Genomic DNA, 22087 nt, shown 5'->3' with positions numbered 1-22087 from the left:
TTCAATTTTTGTAATATTCATGAACCTAAAATCAATCAGTGATACAGGTAATTGAAGACTACTTCACCGTTCAACTGATGCCCTTGTTTCTAACATTTATTTGATGGGGTTATATCATCAGCAAACAAAACATTAGGACATGCTGCTATATCTCTGTTCTCTCCAAAGAGATCGAACCACTTAGACTGTATTTCAGAAAAAAATTTTCACCAAACATCAGCAGAGAACAAGTTGTTAGGGGTTTTGGTTTCTAGCCACTGACTAAGGAAACACAATTCTGCATATTTTCAAATGTTATAAGAGTACACTACACTTTCTCACACTTGGCTGGCAAGAGAGCTTAATTCTTTTTTCCCCTACCAAAAACTCTCCAGGCTTAAACACCAGCATTTGCAAGCACCAAGGTACACCTTTGCCCACCTTGCTTCACAGCTACAAACATCTGAAAAGAGAATGCTTACTGGTTTCACGCCTGCATGGCCAAACACTATTAATGGTCCAACAATGTGACTTGAAAGTATTTTTCAGTTCCAGTGTCTGAGTTGCTCAGAAGTACATAAAAATTACTTGCTGTTCACAGGAAGCTCTTGAGTTACATTTTAAAGGAAGCCCAAATTTTCTTTCTAGCAGTTGGTCAAGTAGCAAGACACCCATGTGTATGAAAACACAGACACCTAAGCAACCTGTGAAATGTCTTATGTTTAAAACTATGAAATCATTCAAGATGTGCTCAGGTCCTACAGGGTCAAAACGAGAATAGAGAGGAACAGCATGCTGAATGATTCTTACATTTTCAAAGAAAATGTGGCTTGAAATTAACTCCTTAGCTGCCCATTATTTCAAGACAGAAAAAAACTGTACCATGAGTATTCCCAAATTTCATGTCATCATTTCCACTTTACTAGAAGCAAGCTTAATTTTAAGATTATTGCTATATGGGGCACACTTTTGAAAACTAATAAAGACCATATGCTTTTCATCTGGCAAGTACTTAAGCACAATTATGTGTATTAGGTTGAAAGGAAATACATTGTTAACCCTACCTGAATCCAGAAAGGTCCTCCAGGAGTAAGATGGACAATGTTCTTATAAATGCATATACAATTGCTATGTATATTTTATATACTGCCTACATTCTATATTAAGTATCATAAAATTTTGCTAGATTATAACAATGTTAAACATATATTGTACATATACACAGAGATAAAGGGTTATAACATACAACTGGTTGCTAACACACAGTGAAAAACTGCCAAATATCCTCACAGAACTGTGAAATGGAGAAGTACTTTGTTCCCTTTTATACTAAAAACACATTTTTACTTAAAAGTAGTACCTAAAAGGCTAGGAAACTTACATTTTTTAACTACACAATGAAGATTCATTCTTACATATAAGAAGATATGTTGGTACAGTATCTGAAATATAAAGAATATCAATGCAACTTTTTTACTATATTTATTAAAATCACTGAATAATATAAATTATGCATCAGTGAGTAGCAGGCTGCGTCTCCAATATTCTAGCTGATACTGGAAGTCTGATTTTTCATTAAAATTAATTTCAACTTAGTTTTACACTGTATTCAAAATAATTTCCAATTTTATTGTCTGGCACTTCAACAGAGTATTAGATTTGACTGACTCCTGGCTCTCTATCTCTCTATCACAACTGTATCTATCTATCTATATATATATATATATATATATATAACATTTTTAACTATGTGTGTGTATACATATATATATATATATATATATATCACAACTATAGCAACTAAGCAGACAAATTACTTTAAGTCCTTGCTTAGCTGAACTTCCTGGCAATTAGTGGCATTCCTAGGTCATATTGCTGCCACAGAGATAATACTAAATGAGCACTGAAAGCAAAAATCAAAATTTTTAATGTTGTTGCAACTGCAACAAAGTTTTAACCTAAGCTGTCAGAGGTTCATCACTAGTATGATTTCTGCAAGTGGAAAAATTCTCATTTTCACTACTTACCCCCAACAACTACTTCATAAGCACATTTATTTATAAGAGTTTTGGGGTTTGAAGTAACCTGGTCAAGTGGGAAGTGTCCCTGCCCATGCAGGGTGGTTGGACCTAGATGATCTTTAAGGTCCCTTTCAACTCAAACTGTTCTATAATTCATATAATTTGTGATGCTCTATCACAATATTACAGTGTTGGAAACCTGGAGAAAAATGTTTACATTTCAACATGAAAGTTAAAATCCTGAATAGAACTTAACATCCCTGTAATTAGGACCTAAGTTTCAAGATAAATTCTTTCTGCTATTTAAAAATCAAAACAGCAGCTAACAAAAGTATCCTAAGCCACCTTTTGTTTTTAACTCACCTTTTATGAGCTGTACTTCTCATCATGCATTTTATAATAATTTGCAGGCATAGTAAAAGTTCTTTAGCAAAGCTAAAGTTCTTCTACTAATGTAATGCTGTGACCAAAAAAAACCCCAAACCAAAACAACTTGTAAACCATTTCCTACCACAGTCTGTTATTATACATCTAGCTTCAGCTAAAGGCAGTTGAAGCTGACACCTGAATTTTAACCTCTAGTTTAAGTATTCCTCACAATCTACAAACAAACTCAATATTTGTTTTAGCTAATGTTGCTATCATATTACATTTTTAATCAGACATATACCAGACATTAAAAAAAAGAAGAGTTTTAGAGAAGACTGGAATTAAAATAAATCAAGCTTACATGAACAAATAAATTAGAAGACTGAGGGAATTTCATATGTATTTGTTAGCTGCATAAATTCAACTCAAAATTCTATAAAATCTGTGCAAAAAAGATACGAATAGACCAGTTAATTTCAGATTAAAATAATCTGAACATGTTTTCAGACTTCATCTCTTCTACATGCACCTCCCAAACAAGGGGAAACCCCCTGGAGTTTTGCAAAGGGCTATGAACTGCTTGACACCACTTCCAGTGCTTCTCTGATCACAAAGTCAGCCTGGCACACAGATGCAGTCATAAATAGGCAAGACTCAGCTCACATAAGAGCTGCTACCATGCCGTACGTGGAAAAATATCTAAACAGATTTTATCATAACTGCTGTGATACATATTTGTGAAATAAACCACTCCAGTGTTTTGGCAGCCTGCCTTAGGACAGGGGGGAAAAAACCAGCAGTTTGTAGTATGTCCCTTTTGAGAGGCAAATCTATAGTCAAAGTCAGGTTATGACCTGATAATATAAGTTACTATTTAAATAATGAAGTGAAGCAGCCTAGTTTCGATATAGTTAGTACAGATTGTTTTTTTTTTTTACTACAGTCCATGCTAACTGCCTTAATCTAATGAAAAGAAGTCTGTACACTAGCCTTTTCTTTTTTGTCACAGAACATTAAACTACTCAAACACAACCTGATGCAAGATGAATGCAGTTCTATTCTTCACTGTACAATACCACACAGTGACCAGAGATCAGGCAGTCCTTCAGACACAGGTCAATGAATTTCACAATACATGCAGAAGTTAAACGCAGATCCAGAAAGTTCAGCACAGACCCAAACCTGCCAGAGATGATGTATATGCATCAGTTGTTTGTGGCACTGTATTACATGTACCACAGATGCATATCTCCTCACTGTAGGCCATCTGCATTAACAATGCACTGATATCTCCCCCTGCCATCTGTGCCCAGATCATTGTGCCACCAGGCTGATTTAGGGCACTGGGAAGGCTGCCACTGGCATGACTGCTAGTGAGAGCCAGACAGGTCTTTGCCCACACAAAAGCAATGTGGGCAAATATGGGAAAACTGTGGCCAGACAGAAGCCCCACTTCAATCTTCACAGCAGAGCACACACCTACTCCTAGCAGTGGCTTCCCTGGTTCACCCAAAAAACGCTCAGATCTCAAGTCTTCATCTACTGCAGGTGTTGGAGGTAGAGGCTGTGCAGCAAACTAGCAAAGGCAACACTAACACTGGGACTGCGTGAGAGGGTCTTGATATCCTGTAGTAGCAGATCAGCACAATTCAGGTGCTGAGGTGGACAGTAGTGATTCTGAATTATAGACAGTCTCTGCAATGTGTATGCACAGACTGGGTGGAACAAAGTGCTAAAGGTAACTGCACTTAGTTATTGTGCAGATGTTCACCACTGCTTACTAGTTAATGACAGATGTCCACACACGATCAAACAGCAGCTTAAAAAAAGTATCATTCTTACATCACAAATAAATTCAAGCACCAAAATGATGATGTTGTGTACCCACAACACAACTGCTTTAAGGCTGCAACGAAGTCCCATTCTGATAACAAATACTCTCAAAAACAAGGGAACTTTCTTGAGCAGGTCCAAAGATGAGTTCTGTAGTAAACAACTGCAGGGATCCTTACACAGCTTTTGCTTTAGACACTAAGGTAAAAAGGGTACCACTCTGACAGTCAGCTCAACACATCTATCCTCAGATGCATTTTCCACCCTGTATAGTTCCTGTTACGCCTGTGACATAAAGCACATGAAGCAGAAAGGAGTTGGGTAAGTTGAAACCCTGAATTGACTTGCCAAAATAAACTCAGAAGTCAGTTACATGCAAGGCACGCTCTGTTTGAACTTGAATACAATGGAGTTCAGAACACAAAAGGAATCCAGCTAACTCTGGGAACTGGAGTATCCAGAGACAGAACAGACCATAGCTTTTTTCTTGTCTAAACAAGATTTCTAACCATTCACATAGTAAGAAAATACTGTTAAAGTACATTTCTGAAACAGATATAAAAATCTCCTGTCTTGGTTTTGCAAGGTACATTAATCTTAGAACACATTCAGTCTTCCCACAGTAAGCACAGTATCTTTTAAAATTGAGTGACCCAAGTGCATGTTAGAGACACACCTTTACAACTAAGCCTATGGAGAAATGGAAAAAAGTAAGAGTACTAACTAGCAAAGGAATAATTAGCTTAGTGGACTGCTATTGGAAAGAGGAAGTTGATTGATAAATTCAGCTGCTAACAAAAGGCAATAATCCCAATTCAAGAAACTATAACTCTTCAGAGTCATTTGAGAATGTGTTATTTCTTATATACTGAAGCTTCATATGCTTACTCTTGGATAATTATAGCTCAAAAGGAAGGCCTTTGCTCACATAATAATAACAACAACAGTAGGAACCACTGCCTTCACTGCAGGCTGTATAGTCTGTAGGTGACTCAGTATTCATGCACTGCTCAAAAGCTCTGGTTTTGCTACTCTGCTACAAACACGCAGTCAAACAACATGGACAGTCCTAGGTGGGGTCTGTCAGCACCAACACTCAAACTCCAGTCTAAGTGTATGTAAAGCACATGACAAAGGTCCCACCCAGGTACACACCAACACGCAACAAAACCTGGTATGTTCTCTAGCACAACAGTAACCTAAAGAAAGAGAAGTAACCTTCTAAACCCTAAACAAAGGCATGGCACAACCTTACAAAATATCCTGTCTAGCGTGGCACTGTCATCTTTCTTGCCTATTTTGCACAGCACACTGAATCTGCTGTTTAACATATGCAGACAATTAAAATATTTCTCCACAGACAGGCAAAAATTAGTTGTCCGTGTTCTACATAATTCTAGACAGAGAGCTTAGGACTGAACAAAGATGACAGTTTAAATACTCCAAGACTTAATTAAAGTTTTGAGGGCTAATGAGCAGGATGCTCCTCCTAATGCTGGAGTTCCCTTTTTGCAAATGCTGAAGTGTAAGACTTTGAGTAAAGCATCCTTAAGAATACAATTCAGATGTGAAGCTGTACATCAGCCATCTTAAATTCTGAAGTTAGGAGCTATTAATTCTTGGCTCTGAAAACCTGTATTTCAAAAAACCAAAGAAACGAAATATTAATTTAACAGTCAACACTTCAGCAGGCATTCCTACATAAATGAAAGAAAACCAATTTTCAATCCATATTGCCATTTAAGAAGTCCTTCTGACTTCTTACTATAGATTATTGAAATGGTCTGAAACTCTTCTCAGAATCTGTATCACTAAAACTTTTCCTAAATTCATTTTGTCTAGTTACAGTAGAATTTTAAAAGGTATCTTAAAATTACACAGGTATTTGTGTTTCAATTGTAGGTACTTATATCTACCTACATATCATAGTTGGATTCCATTATCTGTACACCAAGAAATAATATTCTGTGTGGTTTTCTGCCTAGAAATCAGATATCTGTCAAACTCCCTCTTTGACAATATCATATCTGCTCACCACATTGACATGACTGAAGACGAAAGCACTCCCAGTTGTATGTGATCATCATGCACTCCCTGTATGTGATCATCAACACACATTTAAGCAGAAGTCTAGCAACTTGAGAAAAAGTGATCATGAAAGACTGTGATCCTTGCTCACCCACATTCCCAGTAGTCTGAAACACTTTCTAGTGTAAAGACCAGCAAAACCCCAAAACAAAATAAGGTTCCAATTTAGATTTTGATTGCCTCTTAGAAATACATAATGATGTGCTTTCCACTTCCAATACTTTACTGTGCTTCTATAGTGAGCTGTGAATAGCTGGCAAAAGGTTTATAATGCAAACAAAACCTGATAACATGAAATGTACAAGCATCATTATTTAACGAGATGACTTGTTACATCATCATGTTTGTATGAGAAACAAAACCAGAAGCTGTGGGCTCCCATGAAAAGGTGTTCTGTTTCCTAGCCAAAAACCTCTTCATAATACTTCCTTTGTTTCTGTGTTTAACAAAGTGGGACGTTTCGTGGGACATCTCTCTTCTCTCCCAGGACCTTTCACTACCACTCTGAATGTAGAAGTTTCCCTTCCTCAAAGTGTGTGCAAGACTGAGTGGTGCACCAATCCTTCTAAGGCTTCTGTGTGTGCCTGCCTTCTTGCACTGCAATATACCTTACAGAATTATCCATACCAACTTCCTCATTACTGAATATCAAGCAAAGACACCAGTTTTGGCAGAAGGGGGGTACTGAGGTTGGACTTTAGGGCATGCTTCTCCAAGCAATCTAAGCCACGAGCCTTTTTTTTTTTTTTTTTTTTTTTTTACCAGACTACTTACCAAGAGCTCTGAACACAAGACCATGCACATGCAGAGCCAGAATAGTTTAGCTTCATCCCTCTGCAGCCTGGTGCCCAGGAGCTGGGTGGAATAGACGAGAGGCACCACACAAATCGGGACCATCCCCTCAGGTCTCTGAACAGACTCATAAAATGCATCACAAGGAAAAGCGGAGGAGATCCTTATCTGCCCCTGCCGGTGTGGAACTGGTGATTGTGCTTTGCACTAAGGGGAGAGTAAAGGGACAGCAATCTTTATTTTGACTCAAAACAATAAAAACATTGCATGGGAACCTCTCCATAAGCTAAGAAAGTAAATTTCCACCTCTCCATCCCCAAGTAAACTTCTCTCAATATGGTCAGACAGACTTGAGAAAAAAGGCTGAACAGGATTACTCACTGCCTTTGTAGTATCTTTTTAGAATTACTCATATAAAAATACTTGTTTATTCAAATTGATCAGGTCACAAACCCTCACAAATTTGTAAAACATAAGAGTGAAACAAAGTCTAAACTCTGTAATGCATCCCTTACTGGAGCTCTGAATGTCAAACTTAACACTAAAGTAACTTTGAATAATAAGGTGATCCAAAAAACCTAGAGAGCACTATTGAAAATGTTCAGTGTTCTTACCTGGGATGGTTTTGGTTCCTTTCCAGAGTTTTAAGAAAAAGTCACTGTGTTACTGTTATCAACAATTAGTAGGCAAGCCAACCACATACCACTGTACATGTACACCTACCTACCGAGGAGGAAGCACCTGTGTAGTGCCAACTGCCACACCATAAACCTGGGCATGGTCTCATATAAATACTGCATTATGCTCAGCCAAGACTTTGGTGGGAGAGTTTTTGGAAGAAAACAGACATGTGAGCAATCCTGACTACTTAGCATTAGCCAGAGCAAGCTAAGGGCCTCGAGGCCCACCTGTAAGGTTACTGAAAGATCAGCTATATGCAAAAGATAAGGGAGCTGGCAGTAGAAGAGAAGAATAACAGGCTGGGAAATCATCTCACAGACAACACATAAGGAGTTGTATTTAACCTGTTAGATAATGCACTGTGGCGTACGAAAGATGTGTTGTACCAGTGGGCAAAATGTTTGTATTATTGTTATCTGCCTGTCTGTGTATAAAAGGGCTACTACTGCTCCCAATAAAGGGCAATACTTGGATTACATTAATCTGTGTGTTGTCCACAGATTCTCCCGCAAGACTTAAGTTAGGTACAGAGGAAAAGAACACTTGCAGAACCTTTTGAGGCAGAAAGTTACCTTAGCAGCATACAAGGAATCCCAGAATCTTCCCCTTCAGTTCAACCATCCTCTTATGATTTGCAGGTATAGCCCTAGTCCATGAATTTCTAAACTCCTTTTTAATAATCCTACAACTTTATGACTTGGGTTAGGAAAGGCATGTAATCATGCCCCAAAATAATTTTCATGGATATTCTAATTGGAGATAGGCAGCAGTGGTGGCTGCAGTGTATTTTTAAATGACTCAAATAAAAACTTGGCTGCTCCCCATTCCTCTTTGTTATGAGTGTTTAAGATGTTTTACCAACAGATGAGTTTGTTGGAGGAAAAAAAGCAAACATTTCCTAGATTTTGTAAGCAAACAAGTTACAAACTGCCCTCTAAATCAGAGACAAGTAGAAACCTTTATTAAGCTAAAAACCCATTAAAACTATTTGACACACAGCCTGTGACCTTACTATTGATTCAAAAATCAGCACCTATAAGCCAACCACAGTTCAATATATGCTATCTCATCCTCTTCACAAACTCAAAAAAACCCAACCATATATTTGGGGAAGAAACCGTCTGTAACAAATACAAGAGAAAACATTTATCTATTCTCATGGTTTTGAGGCTAATGACAGGAGAACTCACAAAAGCTTAAGTAACTAAATGGAAGTGCCATTCCAGCACTGGGAAACCATTCTATGCACACCATTCAGGAAGAACAGCAAACTAACACAAGACAGAGGCCCACCAAGGCTACAAGCTCCAGAACAGACCTGGGATTCCCATCAGTTTGACAGGCTTGGTACCTCCCTGCCTACCTTGCTACTGCTGCTGGGACTACTTATACTGAGACATGAGGAGTGATAGGCACACCTCTGCTACAATTAAGCTATCATTTAGCTGCATGGATGTATCCTCTGAGTCACACCATTACGAAGGCCAAGAACTTCTCATGAAAACAAACTCAGTAGTAGAAAAAAACCAAATTACTTTCACAAATAGAAAGGAACAGGAAGTTCTGGGTACAAAACAGCCCAAGGAGAATCCGGTCCATTCACTCCCAGACCAGACACAGGTCTGCCCTCGGGCTTCGCTACGCTAGAGCTTACAGCAACAAGAAAAGCACTAATGGGCACAGAAAGTGAGATTTAGACCAGCATGCAGACTGGGAGGGAACAAGAGCTGTTGCAAACAATGAACAAGTTTCTCTCTCTTGACTAGATTATATAAATGCCAACAACAATCTGACTTAGTATGTTCTCTAGAGCAAAACCAGCTAACACTTCTCCCCCTGCTAATTCCATTTCCATTCTGCCTCTCCACTGCCACTCACACACTCCCCACAGCACAACCCCACAAATGGCTGTACTTGCTAACTGCACCAGTTACAAATTCAGTTGAAAACCAACTGTCCTCCACAAAAATTTCTTTTGTTCTTGCAAAGTTCTTTTTAATCTGCATCTGTTCAGTGATCTGATATTATCACAAAGCCTCACTAACAGTTGAGCAACCACAGTCAGAGAAGTAGCAAACTGCCACAAAGAGTTGTAGCATTCTAAATCAGCTTTGGTGATGATTTTGGTGTTTATAGCACCCCACTAAACTGCACTGCTATAAGCTGAAATGCTAGCAGTTTTCTTCAGTTCAAATGGCAGGGCTGTGTTTCTGGTGTTGTGAACAAGACTTAGTAAAGCAACATTTCTAAATGAGTCAAATTTTTAAGTGTTTGTAATCAAACCATCTTTGTTTGATTCAGAATTATGTTTCATACAATTCAGATCATAAAGTAACAGCTCTAGTCAAAGGACACCAAGATAGGCTTCACAGTTTATACCTTCAAATGCCAGAGAACTGCAACTCTGTAAGTTTGTACAAGTGGAACCTTATTTCAGATGCCGGGTAATTTTTTCATAGGATAAGTTTTACGATTCACTCTAAAGTGGTCTCCAGTAAGAGAGCATAAAAATCACCTTATTAACACTGGGCCATGACGTGCAGACACATACTTCTCACACACCACTGAATACATCTCAGTTCCAGGGTGTGTAATCTGTGTATTCCCTGGCCTCAAATAGACATTTTAAAAGGTATATTGCTACATACAGAATTTGAAATACTGCAGTAATAATGATTATATAAAAAACAGAGGGTACCAAACACAGGGAACTGGCCAGGTCAGCTAAAAGAGCTAGCAATAAAAGTGAGCAGACTAAATGGTCATCATCCAGCACCTGCTTTACTAGACAGATGCATCCTATGACTGCATGCAGCATCGCACAAATTTTACAAGGGACTTACTTCGTGTCTGTGGTGTAGATCATAGGTGTAACATACTGAATGAACTAGTGCTAGCTTACTAGCACTTTTAGTTTTTAAAATCTCCTATTTCAAAACAAAAAACATGCATATCTGGAGAAAGGTGAAAATACAAATACAATTGCAATACTTACAAACTTCCCCTACTTTGCTGATCACCAATAAAACAGCTAGTTTTACAGCAAGGAGGGAAAAAAAAAACCAAACCCAAAATAAACAAACGGTAAAATGGTTGATATAGTACCTTGCAACAGGCTGATAAGGTTTCTTAGTTCTCACAACTGGAGAATGGAGTGAAGAGGGAAGGTAAAAGGAGGGATTTCCAGCTCACTGAGGGAAGACTTTAAGTTTCGTCATCACAGAGAAGGAAGAAAAGCTCTTTCTGGACTGCACAAACGTGAAGATTAAGACAAGAAGTGTGACCTCATAACCACAAGCAGCACTCTGCAGTGACTAATCAGACATCTGATCTATATAGGGAAAGTAAAATTTGGAATATTAGTGGTGTGGTTCACAAGAAGCTGGTACAATACAAAACATTCAAACACACATCTAGAACACGATGGATGGTCAGAGCTGTACCTAACACTGGATGGCAAAGAAGGCATGAGGACCTAATCCCCAGCTAGAACTACCAGTAAAACTTTATTGAGAAAAGCACTTAATTGCATTTAACTTGAGCAGAATTTGCTACTCAGTTCTAAGCAGCATGGGCTTTTGAACATTACAGCACACACCAAACTGCTCATCCCTGCGCTTTAAGCACACATTTTATTTAACCTGATTAGTGCAGTTTGTTTTTGCAGCTTGCACAGTATATAAATTTCAACTACAGCACCATATAATTATGAACAGTAACCAAGATAACCACACTGAACCTCAACAACTATACATTCTCTTATCACTGTGCAAGGGAAAAGTTTAGGCAGGCTCTCAGGGGCTGCTCGCACAGCACCCTACCCTGCAGGGTGCTGAAAACTGCACAGGAGCTGTGCCAGCTCTTATCTCCCTGGAAAAGCAAATGAGGGCTGGGGGAGAAGGGAAGGCAGCACTTTGCCAACTGCTGCCAGGGTCCTAAGGAAGTGCTGCTGCCAACCTTAACCCTGAAGTAGTTGAGAAAGCCAGCACACTTAACGTGCCTTGGTTACACAGCCCAAAAGCACACAGTGTGGACACGGTGCACATGGAGCTGCAAGAATCAGCGAGCATGTTCCCAGAACTGTATGGCCCACATTATGCAAGCCATAAAGAAAGTATTTTTTATTTATTTTTATTACCAGCCCATTCTGCTGGTGTCAAAAGCAAAACCAGAAATCCCTTAGCTACTTACAGGCTAAATAAGAAACACAACTGTAAAAAAATCAACACCATTCCACAAACATACACTATTACAGCAAGCCATGTAAGCATATGCTTATTTTTACCCATGTTTCAGTTCTCCCGATATCAAGAGAACCTAAATACATAGCTGAAGATTACAAACAGCCCCAAACAAGCACTAACGGAACTCGGTGAGACCTCCTGCAGTTATTAATGGCTTAAGGATCAATTCCTAACCTTAGAATATGACTTTTCCCTATCTTATCTAGTTGAGGGAGGGGAAGAATACAAAAAAAACCCACCGTGAAATACAGTAAAACAAAGAGAATGAAGGACAAACTCCTTTACAAGTTTTACACATTTAACTTTCCCCTCAAGCTAGAGTTACCAGAAACCTTTGAGAGCAAAACAGGTTTAAATCTGTGTGTTCAATTTTGGTTTTTGTTAATCAATTTTGAGATTAGTACAAGGCAAAGATGTACATTAAAGATGGGAGAAAGTATCTGGGTGGAGGAAGAGATGAGAAAAATTAAGAATTTATGGGGCTTAGGTTCTGTAAGAGCCACAGTAACTGCTACATTAAGCATTCGCCAGGCTACATGTTGTCTGCTTTGAAGTTCAAAGAACTTTGAGAGGCCATTTAATGAACTTTATTAAAGTTCATCTCTGCAGACGATAAGCATCCAATAGATTTACATTGAAACAAAAAAAACTGGATGCCACAATATATATTCACTAATTCTCAGACTGCCAATGCTTCCTATGTTAGGCTTGCACTAATTTTGATCTGAGCTCTTCACCTTACATGAGCCATAGGTTAAGTCAAAACATTTACATAAATACATTAACTCTAACAACACAGAAGAGACAAACCCACTGTTCCTTCACCTTAAGCAATATCCTATTAGAAGAAACATGAAACAAGTATATTTACATTTCCTTTGTGACAGCTAACATACCAGCCGCACAAAGTTTTTCCTAAAATACATACCAGAGCCCCATTTTAAAGAAGACGCATTAAAAAGGAGAGGAGAAAGAAAACAAACAAACAAACAAAAAAGAACCAAAACACACGACACCGATCAAGAGAAAAAACTCCGATCACCTAAGCAGAGTATTGGAAACATTACTACTTCGGGAAAGCCACTTTCTAAGGTATTCTTTAAAGATCTTACTGCTGTCGGAAGCTTTTCATCAAACTCAGCATCTTGGACAGAAACCTCCCGTCCCCAGCTGCGCCAGGGGCAGGAGCAGCGCGGAGAGGAGAGGAGCAGCGCGGAGAGGAGAGGAGCAGCGCGGAGAGGAGAGGAGCAGCGCGGAGAGGAGAGGAGCAGCGCGGAGAGGAGAGGAGCAGCGCGGAGCTCCGCGGGGATGGGCTCTGCGCACCTGAACCCGCGCCCTCAGCCGCAGCCGAGTTCAGGCGGGAACAGCCAGCGCCCAAGGCATGCAAGAGCCCACCCTTCACAACCTTGTTGCTTTGGGTTGGTTTATTTTCCTTTAAAAAGCTACGACCCCATAATCAAGAAACGTCGAAGTCCGTGGAAGTTCACAGAAAATTCCCTCCCAAACCAAACAAACACAGAAAGCCCAGAAATGAGACGCGTTTTCTGTCAGTCCTTCGGGCTGCAGCCGGCACGGTGCAGCCAGGGCTGCCCGGAGGGAACCGGGTCGAGCCGCCCAGCCCAGTTCAGCCCCTGCCCCAGTCCGGCCTGGGGCGCCTATCGCCCCTGCCGGCCCTCGGCCCAGCGCCGCCTTCACCCCTCGGACCTCCGCTCTGGGGGGAGCTGAAAAGACCGCAAAATAAAAGCAGGGGGAAGCCGGAGAGTACGCGATGAAGCCCCCCGCGCCGAGACCGCCCAGTCCCCACGGAAAGAGGAGGAAACAAGGCAATAAGAAACAGAGGCATTGCACCTACGGATGTCTCCTTCTCGCCCGGCGGGTGCCTGTGAGGGGTGCCTGTGACGGCCTCCAGCGAGGCCTTCCCCAGCCACCGGCTGAGCCTCCCGAGGAGACAGCTGCGGACCGGGCTGCCCACCCCGACCCGCACTGACGGACGCACCTCCAGCTCCCGTGTTTAGCGGCTCCAGGCAGGGCGGGGCGAAGCAGAGGGACGGGCCGCGGCCCAGGCCTCGCCCAGGGGGCGGTTCCTCCCACCCTCCCGCCAAGAGGTTGGAGGCGGGGTGAGACTCCTGGTGTGAGTCGTTCCTGCCTGAAGCGGTGTGTGGGGTGCTTGGCGTTTCTCTGGCCCTGGTAGCAAGCCCCTCGCTATTTGCTGGGTCTAGCCCCGTGTTGGCAGACACTCTAGAGCGCAGGTTTCATGAGGCACCGGGGGAGCCCCGACCGTCTGAGCGGCTGGGGCTCGGGTGTCCCAGGGAGAGACGGCTGCGAGGGGTCCTGAAGGGGTGCTGAGTGCTGCTTTATTGTCTAAGGCCGTGGTGGCCGTGCGTTTAAGCGTGACAGCCCGTTTTTGGCAAGAGGAATTTTTCCTCGGTGGGCAGCTGGGCATTTGGGGCCTGTTAGCCCAGACCCATGGGTCACCGTCTGGTGCATGATCGCTTCCTTTCATCTTTTTGTTTTCCAGGACTGTGCTCGGCCACTGGAGGTGGGCTCTGAGTACTGACTCAGATAAAACTACATTTGGGCTGGCCAGCAGGGGACATGCATGCCCCGAGCAGGACGACTCTGCATCGGCTAAACGCCCCCCTCACCTTCTCCCCCTCTCTATGCTGAGAAGGCCAAAAATCCAAGTTAATTGCCCCAACAAAGTACACTCTCCGTGGTTAGGTTTTGCAGTCCTCAGGGAGGCCGTGAGGAAGAGGACTGTGAGGAAGGCTCTAAATCAGTGTAGAGGAATGGATGTGGAAAGGAAGCTGGGAAAACAAACGTGCAAAGATTTCCTGCTGACAAAAATGAGGCACTTGGGAGGACCTCACCCACAGCACAGCTGATATCAAGGGAACATCTCTTTCACAGCGGCCTGAGCTCTGCTTGAGGAGCAGGTTACAGCTGGGGCTGTGCTGCTGATGCGTGACCCACAGCGGCACAGGTGGCTGTGTCTGCTTGATGCGTGAGAATGGCTATAAACCCCTAATGGCCTGCTCAGGACCTTTTATTCCTGGTCGAATAGTCTGTTCCCGGGGTAACACAAGATGAGTGTGTACTAGCTGTGCTTTTATAGCTTTAATTAAGCTGACTCATGCACATTGAAATCTAAGTGCAAAAGGAACTATTGTATGTGTGCATGTGCTAAAGAAAAGAAATCACATAGTGCTTCAACATCCAACCCCATTTTGTTCTGTTTTGTTCAAGGTCTTACTTCCTTCACTTTGTGTCTGCCATGGTATTTATAATAAATTAAAGCAGAGCAACTACAATCTAGGTGCAATGGTCACACCAGTTAAATGGGGATGGCTTCCCTAGGTCAGAGCTGCAAGTGAGAGATCTCTGATACAATAGCTTTTCTTGTAATCCTCTGATGCTTCAATTTCTGCTTCCCATAACTGTAGTAGTAGAGTGGCTCATATACAGTACAGTCAGATATGTCTCCTCTGGAGATACTAAAAACCTGCCTGGATGCTGTCCTGTGTAATGTGCTCTAGGTGATCCTGATTTAGTGTGAGTGTTGGGCCAGATGATTTCTAGAGGTCCCTTCTGACTCTGACAAGTCTCTGATTCTGTGATAGCAGTGCCACTGATTTTATGCAGCAAGCAGGAAACACCATGTCTCGGGCCTAAGAAGTGGAGCAGGCAGAACCCCTGATACCACTTTCTCCAAAAAAGCATCCTTAGAGAGTTTCCTTCTTCGTTCTTCATTGTGATGAACCCGAATGGGCACCCGAATGTTTTTTTCCCTCTCTTGCATCACTCAGTAATAGTGCTATATGATGTAAGAAAACAGCTAATGACAAGTTGTGAGCCATTGACTATTCTCCTCACACTGCCAGGGTGAGGAAGCTAAGTGCCTGGGGGTCTGGCATCAGTATTCTGCACAGATATATGAAAACCAACCTGGTAGGAGTTGCCACTAGCTGTAGTAGTAGATCACTTCTTACAATCTAACTTTCTGCAACTATCATTTTGATAGATTGCACTGCACTGAATTCCATGTTAACACTTTATGCTGTATACATTATATGAGTTAGCAAGGTAACTGCAGTCGTAAGTGGTACTCCAACACATTTTTCTTTCCTGTATTACCACTTTTTGATGAGATCAATGGTGATGTTTATGCAGAGGACTTTTATGTTCACGGCTTCAAAATGTTCAGACATCTCACAGCCTATGTATTATCTTCCACAAAATATCAGAGATGAGAGAAATGCTATTATTTCACTTTATAAATGGGTGATTGCAGACATGTATTGACAACACACTAAAATAAGTTTTAAGACTCCAGAGTTCCAAATCAAAAGTGTTGAGGTAGAGTGATATGGTAAAAACTCCCTTTGCTGATTCAGACTCCCTCAGACAGTTTATATGAATTAGATTTATGCTGATAGGTTTTTTTTAACCTTTCCTCCCTCAGCAGTTTACATTCTTGAGTGTGTGGGGAGAAGTATAATTCTGCTTGAGGCAGAACAAGTTTATCCTGCTGGAGACTCAGTGCTGCACAGGTCCGGGAAGAATTTTGCTGCAGTGATCAGTAGTTGCAGCTGGATCATTTTGCCAATGCAGAACATTTACAAGAAAGAAATTAAGACAGGTTTTCTAGAAATCTGAAAATATGATAGGGAACTTAAAGGCTTCTGAGTAGAAAAATGTAACAGCCCTTTGTATCAGAAGCCTTCCTCTAGATCATGACCTGTGCAGTAATAATGCTGTTTTAAGACAGATTTTTTTCTAGAAATGTATACTACAGAGCATTCTATTTCTCCTCTTAATTAAAATAAGCAGTTTTCTTCCCTCTCCTATGTCCCTGTTCCACCATGTCTTTAAAGAGTACATAAGGTACTATTAAAAATCCACCCAAGCTGTTTTCCAGTTTTACTGACTTGATATATATTAAAATAATGTTAAGCATGCTAATTTGCAGGAAATTAAAATTTGTCTCATATTTGTGTGAATATTCGAGGGCAGTTTCTTCTTTTTGTCTACTAGTTGCAGTTATCATAGACTTACTATATTCTTACATACTGTCAATATGTGATCTATGGCAAATCACCATGTCAACACTAAACCTGAATTTTGCTTGCTAAAAACGAGGGCTGGAGACTAGGCCTTATAAAAGGGCCCCCGATGCTTTTAAGAAAGCAGAACTTTTCAGTAGGGAATACCTAGGTTTCTGATGGCTTATTTCAGAAGTGCCTAAGTCTTTGGTCTCTAGGAACAGATTACTCATGTTCCCCACCTACCCCCTTTTTTTTTTGCTCTCTTTTTTTTTTTTTCTTTTTTTTCTTTTTTTTTTTTTCTTCTTTTTTTATCTTTTTTTTCTCTTTTTTTTTTCCTTTTTTTTTATCTTTTTTTTTTTTCTTTTTTTTTTTTCTCTTTTTTCTTTTTGTCTCCAAAAGCAGTGGAGATAACTGAGCAGAACTAGTTAGTCACTCACTTCTACTAATTGGAGAGCACTTCGAACACTCACATGAGCCATGGTAATTCAGACAACATTCATCTACAAGTCAGTCATATTGATCCCTTCCTTAGGACAAAACTGAAGTCTCTGTACTATGGATATTATTCTAAAAAGAATAGGTGCACTTTTCTGGAACCAATGAAATATGGAAAACTGTCTCCCCCCTGAAGTTCTTTTCTGCATTCAACCACACTTACAAATAAATTTACAGTCCTCACCCATGGCTATGTCCTTGCATTTCTCCTCGTTAGTGAACAGTTCTGTGATAAGCTGGTTTTCTTTGGTTGTTCTTGTAATTATGAGACCACAGAGCATGCACGTATGGCATGGACAATATGTAGACATGACTTGCAGCCTGAATGTTGCCATTATTTCTTGGTTTTTGTGAAGACAAGTAGATAATCCAAACCAGGTCCACAGAGAAAATTGCATGTAAGAGAAAAGAGGTTGTAAAAACTTTTCTGAAAGTGGAAGAGAGGGAAGCATCTGCATGAGTTAAAGTGCCAGCACTATTAACCAGAAAGCACGGAGAATTCTGTCAGTTAACTAATTTTTTTGCCCCATGTTCACTTGAGCTCTTCTAGCTGTTGAAAACTAGAGGATATTGGCTCTGTTCTCCAGTTTAGGACATGTATCTGAATTGATCTAATGCCTAGGAAGTACAGTCATGGAGAAATTCTGGACATGTTTTCTCTTCCTGGTGATTCTACTGCTTAGAGGATATGGATGCAAACTGGTGCAAAATCTTCAAAGAAGGGGAAGAGATTAGTCAACAATTGCAGTCCGAACATTTTTTCAGTAATTTTCCTGTGTAATGCTTTTGAAAACAACATAAACAACTTTCCCAAACTGCAGAAATGTCATTTTAGATAAAAGGATGATTTGAACTCACAATTTTAAAAAAATGTCAGACCTAAAGTGAGGTTGCATTTTTAAAGTTTTTTTATGTTCACCAATGATACACTCAGGAATTTACCATAAGCTGTGTTGTTTGACTGTAGGGATTCTTCATATCTGTGGCAATCTGAAAAATGAAAATTCCATTTCAACACAAACTTGTATAAATATTTGCATCTTTAAATTCTACAAAAGCAATCATTCTACAAAACAAATTAAAATTCAGGTACTAGGCTGCAGCTAGCTTCCAGACTTCCGATGTTTATATCTTCCTCCTTTTCAAAGATATGCCTTCTCTTTCAGATACTGAATCAAATTACATTCTGGTATGGCTGCATGCCTCTGGTTTCTCTGACTATCACTCCAACAAAGTGTTTATGGGAAATCTAATGACAGTGTAGCATCTTCCCTGTAGAGAGTTGTTTTCTCCTACACTTGGGGTACTGCCTTCTCTAGTAATGTTCCATTTGTTCTTAAGTCTTTTAGTGTTGTTTTGTGTTTTTTCTTTTTAATGAGTACTCAGGATTCACATCAAGGAATTTAGCCATGAGTTGCAGTGTGTTTTCAGTGGGTTTTGGTGCCACTTTACTATTATAATCCGGCTCTTGGGGTGCTCTGCTCGTGAGTGTATAGTTATGCTCAGATACATTGCTGGGAAGGAGAAAATTCCATTTCTCAATGTATTTGGAAGTGCATTACTCATTTATAGTGATACGTTAGTATTTCTGAACAAGAAATTTCATCTGGCAGAACTATATGTAAATTTTCTTTCACTCATTTCAGAAACTTTTTCAAAGTTTGGGTCATCAGTAATTAGTAACAGGTCAAGAAAACACTTTTTAAAAAATTTATTCCCTGGCTAAACAGGACCTCTAAACCATGAGAAGCTTCCTAGGTGGGATGGAGGTGCAGACCAAACACCTATGTTTTTCTTCAGATACATTCTTTTATAACTGCATAGGAACAGAGTTCCAGAGAATTTCTCTGTTTAGTATCACAATATCATATGGAAAACAAAAGGCTAGTAGGTACAGGCTAAATCTCACTCTTGTTGCCTTCCTATAGGGCACAGTGTGCTATGCAAATATAGGTAAACCTGGAAGGAACTCAGCTTAGCCCAGATTAAAGGCAATGCTAACTTAACTAGGGGTCTAAAAACAAAGTCTTTCAGCACTATTTCTTCTTGCAAATGCAGTGAGAAAAAATTAGAAAGGAGAAAAAAGTTGAGGCCAGGCAAGACATGTCCTTGGTGGTAATATGTCTGACTTTATTCATCAGCAGTTCTCTTTCATAGTGCAGAGTAAGCATGGCATCATGATAAGGTGGATTATATTTTAAAAGAAAGACACAATAAATAGAGACCATGGTCTTGCTAGCGACATACATTGTTTACAGCACTTTCCCACAACAGAACATTCTGGGTAAAGGCAAGAGTTGATAGCATACATAATCCATTTGTTCAGAGAAGTTGTCCTCCAAATTCCTTACTATCTTTTCTGAGGATAAGCCTTGCCTTATCTTTATTTTTCTGAAAGCAGGCCTTGCCTTGCCCCCATCTCAGGTTGGCCTTGCTTGGTATCATGGTGCCCTGCTTTTTCACTATCTCTCAGGTCTCTCAAAGCATCGAAGTGGCTCTCCAAACAATTTCTAAATGGTGATAATTAGGCAAAATGTGACTTTCTGTTGCTGCATGAGGTGCTGCAGTAGACTGTGCAAGCTATCAAGCAAATGTTCTGCAGTTAACAAGCTGCTACTTCTGACATGAATAAGCATGAATACTGTGAATTTTGTATTAATGAAAAATGCTAAAAAATGTTTCTGTAATTGGTTCCAGTAACAAAATAAATAGCAAAATAATAAGCATTACAGAGAAGAAACGAAAGCATGAGCATGTGAAACAGAAGCTTGTATGATGTTCAGAATTTCTCTTTGGCCTTAAGAGTCCAGCATATTCATGAGAACTTGTTTTGCAGCAACTGAATTTACTTGTGACTCCATCCAGTGAAAATGTGTATCTGGAAAACCTTAAATAACAGAGAAGCAATGTAACTATCATGATGCTTTAACACTCTTTGCAAGTGTTCTGTTTCTCAGTCAGTTCTCCACATTCAGATCTTGATGTCTCAAGAGAACAGAATATCAAAGGTAGCAAGACACTGCTGAGGAAAAGGTGTCCCTGTGCAGAGGTCATCAAAGAACTACATATAAACTTTTGACTTTATGCTTCTGAGTTGCACATATGATAGACAGATGCCCTGTGATAGGTTGAGGGGCAATGGATACAAAGTGAAACACAGAAGTTCCACTTCAACATCAGGAAAAACTTTTTTTTACTCTGAGGGTGACCAAGCACTGGAACAGTCTGTCCAGAGAAGTTGTGGAGTCTCTTTCTCTAGAGACTTTCAAGACCCGTCTGGACACGTTCCTGTGTGATCTGCCCTAAGTAATCCTGCTTAGCAGAGGGGTTGGACTCCATCTCCATAGGTCCCTTCCAACCCCTATTATTCTCTGATTCAATGATATTATATAATTGCTAGCATTTTCACACTTCTGATTGGAATATCTCCTGAAAATACTTCTGTAAAGTATTATGTTAGAAGAAAATTTTATCTTTAACCCATTAGTTTTACTGCAGATAATGGTATAATTTCTGATTCAACATTTCTGCTGGGCTTCTCTGAGTTATCACTGTATGTTGGTATTCAAATGTTATTTAGGGCCAGCTTTAAGAAAAGAAGTAGCAGTTTTTTTTATTGCATTGAAATGTGGAGAAGGGTTCCAATCTTGTTTCCTTTTGTCAATATTTATTAGACTCACGACTGCAGTTCATCTGTTTGTAGTCTAAACTTGAAGATGAATTTGAAGAAGAGGCCAACGAAATTCCATAAGGAGTAGGTCTGTATGTCTGTAAAAGCTGGATGCCCTTCATCTAAAAGCACCTAGCTGTTAAGGAATCCATAGCTGCTCCACTTATTGCAGAGATGGGAGAGAAAAAATATAAGATTATATTCTTGTTAGTGCTCTTGCTCTCCAGTTTTCATTTGTGTTCTTCTTTATGCATTAAAAGAAAAGCTGTCTTCATTTGGAGTAAATTGCACTATCAGGGGAAAAAGACATCTCAGGCAGTTAATTCTCAGTAGAAATACTTCAAAAGATATACATAAAACTTGGAAAAAAACTTGAAACACTGTGGTGGTTTTCCATATATATCATCAATATTTCAGGTTTCACAATAATTTCCACTTCCATTATTTTATTTTTTTTCTTAATGTTTATGATTTTTCAGTTGCCGCCTATGTTCTGAGTTTTTCCTTGCATGATATTTTGAACTGTAAATAGATAGCAGATATTTCAATTTTTGTTTGGATTTGTGGAAATACAGGCTCTCAAACTAGGTCCTGCAACTTTTGCCTGGTTTTGTATGCAATATACATATTCTGTTCTCTAGTAGACTGAAAGTGTTCAGGTTTATTTGTTTTACTTAAATTTCATAAACGATGTTGGCTTTCTGGGTGGAGCAGTGATTGATAGCAATATGAAACTAGTCAGTGACTTTTTCATGTTGAGTACATTCTCTGAATGTTGCATTTAAGAAACATGTCCTGTCAGTATTTCAGTTTCTCACTTAAAGTAATATTAATAATTAAGAGCCGAAATGCTTATTACTCTTACTATTT

The 22087-nt window shown here is 40.0% G+C and overlaps 1 protein-coding gene across 10 annotated transcripts in view; it reads right to left on the bottom strand.

Moving 5' to 3' along the window:
* PIP5K1B (phosphatidylinositol-4-phosphate 5-kinase type 1 beta) overlaps window positions 1-14012 on the bottom strand; it is an 88548-nt gene extending 74536 nt beyond the window's left edge. For 2 of the 10 annotated variants that reach the window (XM_071731990.1, XM_071731989.1), the window contains exons 1-2: window positions 13860-13919; window positions 10869-11094 (exon numbers count right to left, since the gene is read on the bottom strand). The gene's annotated coding sequence lies outside the window, so the exon portion shown is untranslated. Of the gene's footprint in view, window positions 1-10868; window positions 11095-13855 lie in introns of all 10 variants that reach the window. The other 8 variants (XM_071732002.1, XM_071732004.1, XM_071731991.1 and 5 more) reach the window with 6 other exon arrangements.
* Between the last annotated feature and the right edge of the window lie 8075 nt (window positions 14013-22087).

This window comes from Heliangelus exortis, chromosome Z (genome assembly GCF_036169615.1).
Source record: "Heliangelus exortis chromosome Z, bHelExo1.hap1, whole genome shotgun sequence".
In the NCBI taxonomy this organism is placed as follows: Eukaryota; Metazoa; Chordata; class Aves; order Apodiformes; family Trochilidae; genus Heliangelus; species Heliangelus exortis.
Note: the sequence above shows the minus strand (reverse complement) of the source record. Positions and strands in the feature narration are given on the sequence as shown.